The sequence below is a fragment of the Apium graveolens genome, unplaced genomic scaffold, assembly GCF_009905375.1.
Source record: "Apium graveolens cultivar Ventura unplaced genomic scaffold, ASM990537v1 ctg5395, whole genome shotgun sequence".
NCBI lineage: Eukaryota > Viridiplantae > Streptophyta > Magnoliopsida > Apiales > Apiaceae > Apium > Apium graveolens.
This window is the reverse complement of record NW_027418958.1, coordinates 93428-104179: the sequence shown is the minus strand read 5'-3', so window position 1 is coordinate 104179 and position 10752 is coordinate 93428.

Genomic DNA, 10752 nt, shown 5'->3' with positions numbered 1-10752 from the left:
GATTTAATTTTGTTTAACATCATTTTTGGGTTCTATATATTATTTTGTGTTCTCTAGTTGTGTTTTTTGCAACTTACTTATATTTTGTAATGAAATTAAAAATGTTAAGTGTATGTTTAATAATACAAACCACTATTGAAATTTAACGTGTAAGGTAAATTTCTTGGAGTTTGAATTTTCAATATTTTTTAATACTTTAAAAAACTTTTAACCATTTTATAGTTTTTCACATTTTCTATATTTTGATATGTGTTAAAATTCTTTGAATTATGTACTTCCTTACGTGTTTTTATTTATTATATGCTCTATTTTTCATATTCTATATTTTATGCATTGTATTTTATGTAATATATTTGAAATAAAGTAAAATATAAATAAATATATGATTTAAGTTTGTAAGCATTCATTTTAGCGTTTATATATTATTTTATGTTCTATAGTTGTTTTTTCTGTAAAATATTTATATATGTGTTCAATATAATTTTAATACAATTATTAAAGTTTAATGTGTAAGGTAATATTTTTTGGAACTTGTATTTAAATTTTAACTTTTTTTCTATTGCATTGGTATTTTTTTTTTATTTTAGGCAGAAGTTCCACACTAAATTAATGAAGATTAAATAATTTACGCAAGTATATTTTATTTTATTGAATGATATTATCTTGTTAAAGTAGTAATTGTATCCTATGTATAAAAATTGATCACTTAACCAAAACCAAAGAGAAGTAGAGTTATAATAGACACTTGGTAACTGGACAATACAATAGCGTGTATAAAACATAAACATGTTTATATAAAATTTTAAATCTAAGGAATGCACACTAAGAACAAAACATAATATAAATAGAGAATGAAGTAAACAAAGAAATGATGAGTTAGAGAACAAACCTTCATGATTGTGGGTGAGTTACTAGGTTACCATTAAAATTGGGTTATGGTTAAACCTTCATCAATCATCTAGATGAAGGTTCATAGAACCTATTATCTTTTATTAATAACCACTTTTTTATGAATAAATTAATAACCACTTGTACTAATAACTAATTTTAGAGGAAGGTTCATACAAATTAGTAACTTTTAATATTAACCACAGCTATTAACTAATTGTACTTTTTTGTTCTTTTTCTTAAGGAACTCATTTCTCTATTTTTTATCTTTTCATTGTTTTTAAATTTTGAAAAATTATTCCTTTATACAGATGATAAACATATATCTAAAATATATATTATATTTTAAAAATAATTTACAACTTTTCCACTTTTTTACATAACAATACATTTTTACATAACAATAGTATTTTATAGGGAAGATGATTCATGATTATACAATACTAAATCAAAACATAATTATTTAATAAAACATTATGTTTTACACAATATTTTCTTCTCACAAAATACATGCATACAATTCTTGGCTGAATATAATTTTTTTAAAGGAGACAATTTTTTAGAAATGATAAAAAAATTGACATCTAGAGTAGTTTTATCTAGTTAATAGGTTACCAACTTACATACACACGCATATATATATCATTTGATTACATGATACTTGCTAATAATATATGTAACTATTTATCATTCATGGACATTAACCACAATTCATTGTTGTATTAGATTATTTCTTAAAATTTATTTGTAATGTTCATGACCTAAATTCAAAAAATAAAAACGGCCAAACAGACAAATATATGAATTATATGTGGTTATAAACCCATGCTTCAAAGTACTTTTTTGGGTTTGAGAATTGTAATTATTTTCAAAATTGTTTAGTGAAAGTATGTACAAAAATCTAATTACTAATCAAATAGAGGCCACTGAAATGATTGATTTTATGGTACAATTTTGTAAGAGCTGAGAGATCTTTAAAATCATATAAAAGGCCTAAGGTTTATGAACTTCTTGGTTTTTTTGGGAAGTACATCCCCTACAAGTCACAAATCCTATAGTAAACATGGGTTCATCCTCTATAAAAGTGATAGTAGCGTTGGGAGTAGCACAAGAAACAAAATTTGGAAATAGCCACATCAGGAGCTCGAAGGAATTATTAAGATAATGTTGATGTTGATGTCCATGCGAAAGGTATTTGGTCAACATTGTAAAGGTATTTGGTCAACATTGTAAGGTGGGTTAATGTCAGGAGCACCACCACTCATATTAATAGCACTACCACCAATGCCAGCACTATCAAAGTTTTAACCACTAGTGAGGCTAATACGCCAATGGAACCATAACTAAAACCACTACCTACGAATATTACCGAACATACAACCAGTGTTACCACTAAAGCTACCGGCCATGCCACCACCACTGCTTCCACTTAAGTTACCACCCTTGCCATAATTAAGACTAACCAATATACGAGCAATGCTGAAAATATGACAACTAGCCATGCCACTACTAAAGCTACCAGCAATGTTACCACCAATGCCACTACCAATTATACCACCTGTAATACCATAATTAATGTGGCCACCAATGAAAATGCTTAAACTACCACGAACTTTAACACCAATACCAACAATACCACCACCAACTCTCCGACCAAAAATATCACTTCCAATGCCGCCAATTGCACTAACAAGAGCAATACAACCAATGTCATCATCAGTGCCACCAAATCCACTACTAATGTTATCGTCTATAGTACCACCAATATAACCACTAAAGATTCTAGTCATGTTACCCCCAATGTCACTACTAAGAGTACCCAATATACCACCAATGATACCACCGTTGATGCCATTATTAAAGTTACCACCAATGACACTGCTTAAGTTAGCACGAACTTCACCACCAACAATGCCACCACCAATTCCACTATTAAGACTATGAGGGTGAAAATGGTGAGCGTACCTGTTCATGTATTAAAATATAAGTTTTTACAAAACTATAATTTGGCCCAAAGAGAGCCTACATATTTATCAAGTAAGAAATCTCATTTCTAACCATGTATCCCCTAATATAAAGTTAAATAGTGATTACTACTGGATTAAAAAAAAACCATTACTATATACTTTTTGAATAGTTACTGATCTATTACATCAATAGAAGGTTCTAGTGAGACTGAAAATGGTGAGCCTACTTCTTTTTGTATTGATATATAAGTTTTTACAGCACTATAATTTGTCACAAACAGAGCCTACATCTTTATCAAGTAAGAAATCTCATTTTTAACCATGTATCAGGTAATATAAAGTTAAATAGTGATGAGGGCTTCACTTGTACTATGTGCATATATATTTATTTTATATATTTGCATAGTAAAATTTAAAGAAGAACAAAGAAAGCTTACACTAGTAATTTGATGAAGAGGTGAAATATAAGGGACTTGGAGCATTTTCTTCATTGTTTGTGGAACTTGTTGCAAATAGCAAGAAAAATAAAATTCCTCTGCATATGTCTCTGAAAAAAGGTCACACATAAACATAAAATAAATTTAATAGTATAATTAAACAAATATGAAGATAAAATCTAAATAACATATGGGCTTCTTAACTATAAATTTTCATTTTTTTACTATATCATGTATTTGATTATTTATGAGGAACAAAAAAGTTATTACAAATATAACTCAATTCTTTTTTTTAACATTGACATATAATTCTGAATGGGATAATTCTTGTTATGGGGGTCATGTAAAAACAAATACAAGCGGCATTCCATGTCAATCTACATACATATATACAAGAAAAATGGGATACTTATTGTATGGATTTAAGTTTTAACAAAAGTTTGTTCAAAAAACACATAAGAAATGGAAATGAAGATACAGGGAAATACAAATTATTACCTTAACCTTGTTAAACAACATCAATTCATGAAAACCTCGAAATCTTGTCCATTTAATCCTCCGCCAATTCATTTGAAGATGTGTTTAACCTTACAACACCAAAACACTCTTTCATAGAAAATACAAATAACACCAAAATACTATTTCATAGCCATGTACATGTTTATTTTGTTTGTAAGGGGCCGCCGCTTGTGCTTGTATTAGGGTTTTAACTACCATTTTTATATTCTCTATTTTGCAGGCCCAGTTGTATTTCATGGGTTTAAATGGGCCCAATATAGTTCAAATTTTTTATTGCTCCATGTATTATGTAAATTAATTGGATGTGGATGTAGAAGCCTAAAGAAGTATTACTCTAATTTATTTTGTGCTGTAAATAAAATGACATTCTAAAAATCAAGTGGTACGCAGTGTATAAAAAACATAACTTCAAAATGACATTTTTTCGAAAATTCTATATTTTATATAGTGAGATTATATATAAACCACCTATTGACCTCAATTAACAATAATATATGTACTAATCCAACCCTAATTAACAATAATAAATTATTTGTCATGCACAAAATAATATTTACATAATCACATTTAATCAAATTAAATTTCTAGAGGTATATGATAGGATAAAAAAAATTTGACAAAAAAATTATACGTATGAGAAAAATGATACGGTTTATAAAAATATTTACTAATTGCTTTGTTTATTTAAACATAAGAATTAAAATGAATGACAATATGACTGTTGATTTTTATTTAATTATTAATCAATTTTATTTTGAAATTATAATGGTCCGACTTGACCATATGTACTTTGACGTAATTATAATGAATATTTTTAATATTTTCAACTGTAATAAAAATTTATTATTAAAAACCATGCTTATATTTTTTTAACTCAAAATTTTCAATAGACAAGTTTTCTAATAAATTTTGGGTCAAAGGGGCCAAGTCAGCCCACTTTGTATTTTTTTGCTAGCATTCACAAAAAGGTTGACCAGTACACAAAGACATTATTTTGTCTAATATGTACCAAAATATAATTCCATTATGATTTTAAGATGAATAAGGAGGATAGGTTCATATATTAGTTCTCGAATTTCTTTTTTGAATAAAATTATAAATATTAAACTTTAATTCAAAAAAATATATTTTAAAAAGATATGTAAAATTATGAATTTTAGATGAAAAAGTAAAAAAAAATATGTGTTATGGGATGGTGATTATGGCTAACTAAGATTAGTTTTAAATTTTACCAGATAATCCCTTACTGAGATTTTATAAACAGTTCAATAATCTGCCAATGATGGTAAGCTAAGATGACTAAATACAGTGCATAAAATAGTATGCAGAAAAGTAATAATAACACACAAGAATTTTAGCCGGGTTCGACCCGTAATCCTCTATGGTCTACGTCCTGGTCCCTTACCAACTCGATAAGACAATATATTATTGAATCACAGTAAGTTTACAACTTGTTAAGACACTATACAATAATATATCTCCATTTATCCCAGCTGCTGATAATGGCTTCCTAAAACCCTGTTTCTAAACCTGCCCTCTAAGTACTACATTACCCCGTAGTACAAACTTCTCTGGTACTAGTTCACCAAACCCTTGTTTCTCTTAGCCAACTATCCAGCAACTAATCAATACAAATTGAACAATATAAATGGAATGATAATGTAATTACAACTCAAACTATAGACTCTCTAAGATAAAACACGTGTATATAATTAAGAGCTCGAGAGTATTTTAGAACCAATAAAGATCAGTGAGTTGTGAGTGTTCTTGCTGCAATAAGTTAGTCATAAAAACTGCAAGAAAACTCGTACATAAATATACACTAATGTTCAAAACAATCTCAACAACTTACAACAATTAGAATCCAATTCTAATGTTTAAATTAGTTGGGATGATTTCCAACATTCATATATACGTTTAATAGAAGAGATAAAGAAAGAAAAACGATCAAAAAAAGTCTCTTCTATTTTGTATGAGTATAAAACTTTTTTAATCAGATTTCTAGGAGATAGAGTTTGAAAAGAAAACAAACTCCTACAAATTAGGAACTGTTTTAAAGTTAGAAATTTTTTTATAACTGAGCTCTAATATATATTAACCACGTATAATATAATAGAGAAGTCTTTACAATTCGTTAAAAGAAATTCCTGAAATATCTCCTTGAAAATATGTTTCCTTGTTGAGTCTGGACTGTCCATCTTGGCTTGCTATTGTTCTGAATAACGTGATCATAGCTTGCCGAAATAGGTTACTGTCTTATGATAGCTTGTTGTCATGATGCATAAACAACAATGTCATTAAGATGATATATCCTGCAAACAGTCTTAAATAACAACATAATGGCTTGCTGTATTGTGATCATCAAAACTAAGGAGTTACAGTCTCCCCATTTTTGATGATTACAAACATTTAGGAGAATTATAAAACTCCCCCTAAATCTATGCATATCTCAAAATTAAGCAATACTTTATAACACACTACTGCAAATAATTAAACTGCAAATAACAACAAATGCATATCCAATACAACCAACATAGCAGCATATCATTACCTCACCAAGTCTTAACATAACCAAAGCAAATCAAGTATTAAGCAAAAATAACTATCATAAACCAAGTTCATAAACCAAGTAGCAAACCACACAAGATTAACCATAAACCAACAGATGAAACAAGTCTTAAATAAACCTTAAACAAATATAAATCTCCTAAATATCTTCACCTTAAAGCATCAAAAAGATCTAGGTTGAGGGCTGATCAGAAGTGTTGAGATCATCCTCTTTTGGAGAAAAGAAAGCACCAAAACACAGAAACAAGTAAGCACCAATAAACAGATAATGGCATGTCAAAATTAATAAATCAAATCAAACAGAAATTATGATATTTAATAAATAATCATAGTAAGCTAACATGAAAATTAATAGTAAGCTAACATTACCAAATTTCTAAAGATAGCTTGCAATTATACACTGCACATGACAAGTTCTCTTCGAATGGTAGAAAATCTTTCTTCGCCAAGGGGTTTTGTAAAGATATCTTCCAATTGATATTCAGTAGGCATAAAAACTAATTTAATCTTACCTTTTGCAGCATTATCTCTCAAGAAATGGTGATGAAAATCAATATGCTTCGTTCTTGAGTAATTCACAGGATTCTTTGATATGTTGATGGTGCTAGTATTGTCATAATAGATTGGAACTTTGCCACACTTGATTCCAAAATCTCGTAGAGTGTGAAACATCCACAAAATTTGAGAGTAACAACTACCCCCTACTAACTACTCATCTTCTGCTGTGGATAATACAACTGAAGTTTGTTTCTTACTTTGCCAAGATAGAAGAGTTTGTCCTAAGTATGTACAAACACCACTTGTGCTCTTTCTATCAGTTTGACATCCTGCATAATCTGCACCACTATACCCCACAACATCAAATATGCTTGTAATATGATAAAATAACACAAGATTAATAGTCCCACTTAAATATCGAAATATTCTTTTAACTACATTTAAGTGTGATTCCTTAGGTTTAGCTTGAAAATGAGCACATACACAAACACTATACATAATATCCGGCCGGAAAGCAGTAAAATATAAAAGACTACCAATCATGCCTCTATATTTTTTGATAACAACTGCCTTACCATTCTGAAGTCAGCCCTGCTGTTTTGATTCATTGGTGTATATTTTGACTTGACATGCTCAAATCCAAATCTAGTCAGCAAGTTCTTCACATACTTTGACTGATGAACATAGATGCCATCCTTAGATTGCTTGATTTAGAGTCCCAAAAAATAGTTCAGCTCACCCATCATGCTGATGGCAAATTCACTGCTCATACACTTAGAAAACCACTCACACATAGAATCATTAGTGGATCCAAAAATTATATCATCTACATATATCTCGACAATCAAAATATCATTACCATTTTGCCTAGTAAATAAAGTAGGATCAATTTTACCTCGAATGAAGTTATTTTTGGCCAAAACTTACTAAGCCTCTTGTACCAAGTCCTTAATGCTTGTATTAAGCCATATAATGCCTTCTTGAGCTTGTAAACATAGTCTAGATGTTGTTCATGTTCAAAAATAGGGGGTTGCTTGACATAAACTTCTTCTTCCACAAATCCAATAAGAAAAGCACTTTTGACGTCCATTTTATGTAGCTTGATCTTCTTGTAGCATGCATAAGCAAGAAGCATCCTACTTGATTCCAATCTAGCTACTGAAGCATAAGTTTGATCAAAGTTAATGCCATCTTGTTGATTGTACCCTTATGTCACAATCCTTGCTTTATTTCGAGTAACAGTACCAAATTTATCCTCTTTATTCTTGAAAATCCATTTTATACCAATGACTGAAGTATTCTTTACTGGCTTCACAAGTTCCCAAATATCACATTGTTCGAATTGATTGAGTTCTTCTTGCATAGCCAAGATCCAATTTTCATCTTCGAGTGCTTCTTTAACATTCTTAGGTTCCTCTTGAGCTAGAAATGCAGCATAAGCACCAAAAATTGCATTGCCTTTCCTTGTCTTGAGTCCATAAGTAATATCACCAATAACCTGTTCTGGAGGGGGATTCTTCACTGTCCGTGTAGATTTTGGAAATGAATGCTTTGAGATATGTTCATGAGAGGTCTTCCTTATCTTTGAGATTCTTCACTATCCATGTAGATTATCGCTAACTAAGATTAGTTTTAAATTTTACCCGATAATCGCTTAATGAGATTTTATAATCAGTTCAATAATCTGAAAATGATGGTAAGCTAAGATGACTGAATGCAGTGCAGAAAATAGTATACAGAAAAATAATAAGAACACACAAGAATTTTAGCCAGGTTCGACCCTTAATCCCCTATGGTCTACGTCCGGGTCCCTTACCAACTTGGTAAGAGAATATATTATTGAATCACAATAAGGTTACAACTACAAGATATAATAATGTATCTCCCTTTATCCCAACTGCTGATAATGGCTTACTGAAACCCTATTTCTGAACCTGCCCTCTAAGTACTATACTACCCCGTAGTACAAACTTCTCTAGCACTAGTTCACCAAACCCTTGTTTCCCTTAGGCAACTATCCAGCAACTAATCAATATAAATTGAATAATACAAATCGAATGATAAAGTAATTACAACTCAAACTATAGACTCTCTAAGATAAAATAGGTGTATATAATTGAGAGCTCGAGAGTATTTTAGAGAAATAAAGATCAGTGAGTTGTGAGTATTCTTGCTACAATACGTCAGTCATAAAAACTGCAAGAAAACTCATATAGAAATATACACTAACGTTCAAAACAACCTCAACAACTTACAACGGTTAGAATCCAATTCTAACATTTAAATTAGTTGGGATGATTTCCAACGTTCATGTATACGTTTGATAGAAGAGAGAAAGAAAGAAAAACGATCAAAAAAAGTCTGTATTTGGTATGAGTATAAAACATTTTTCAATCAGATTTGTAGGAGATAGAGTTTGAAAAGAAAACAAACTCCTAAAAATTAGGAACTTTTTTAAAGTTAGAAAACATTTTATAACTGAGCTCTAATATATATAAACCACATGTAATATAATAGAGGCTCCCTACAATTTATTAAAAGAAATTCCTAAAATTTCTCCTTGAAAATTTGTTTCCTTGTTGAATCTGGGCTGTCCATCTTGGCTTGCTATTGTTCTGAATAACGTGATCATAGCTTGCTAAAATAAATTACTGTCTTATGACAGCTTGCTCTCATGATACTTAAATAGCAATGTCATTAAGCTCATATATGCTACAAACAGTCTTAAATAACAACATGATGGCTTGTTGTGTTGTGATCATCAAAACTAAGGAGTTACAGTACTAAGCTTTTTTTCTAACTAACAAATGGTAGAAAATGACAAGTTAAATTTCATACCAACTTTGTAAGTTTTAGTTATAATTTGAATCTACCAGTTATATTAGAGTTAGATAATATAATTTTTTTGAAAAAATATTTTATTAATTATACAAAGTAATCATTTATGGAAATAATTATAAGTTTGTAACTTTATTTTATAATGAGAATATATTTTCAACAAGTAATTAATGCTCACAAAAATATATATTAAAATTATTAAATATCATTTATATTACTTATTTCTGGTACTCACCATTTTTTATAGTCCTTTGAGTAATTTTAATCCAAATGATTGATTGGAATAAATAATTCTTTAATCATTTCAATATGTTAAAAAAATACAAACAAATAATAAGATCTCCAAACTCTTAACGTACCTATGCTCCATGCTCTAAAAATATGTTGTAAATTTTTTTAAAAAAAAATAATAAAAAAGGAGACCAAAATCTAAATTCAAAGTGTAGTCCAGTCCACAAACCTACCTCAATTTTTGTCCAACCCCACAACCTACCCCATATCGGTCTAAATTGAGCTATTTCATGAATATTCAAAAATGGATAACAAAGACAAAACTTCAAAAAAAATAATGTCAGAAGAAATTGATGACTAATACAAGCTCTCAAGGATATTTGCACATCCTCTGAGAGAGCCTTAATCAATTTTTATCCATTAATATAAAAAATGTTCTTCATTATTCAGTACCTAATTTGATATAATAATCATTAATGGAAGATAAAAAAAACTCAAGAAAATCTTCCACCACCACTAGCAACAAACCAAATCAACCATAATATGAACATATATGAATCCTTCAAATTTCTAATCTTGAAGATTAATGAATATCCTTTCTTGAAAGTCAAGATGACCATATGTTTGGAGGCAACAAATCCTGAATACTTGAACATGATGTATGATGGACCTCGTAGGCCCATTAAACTAGTTGTTGTAATTCTAGATCAAGAAAAAACTATGGTTGTAAAGGATAAAAAGGATTACTATCGTGGGGATCTTTAATCTATTATGAAAAATATAAAACTTGGACATCTTTTGCATAA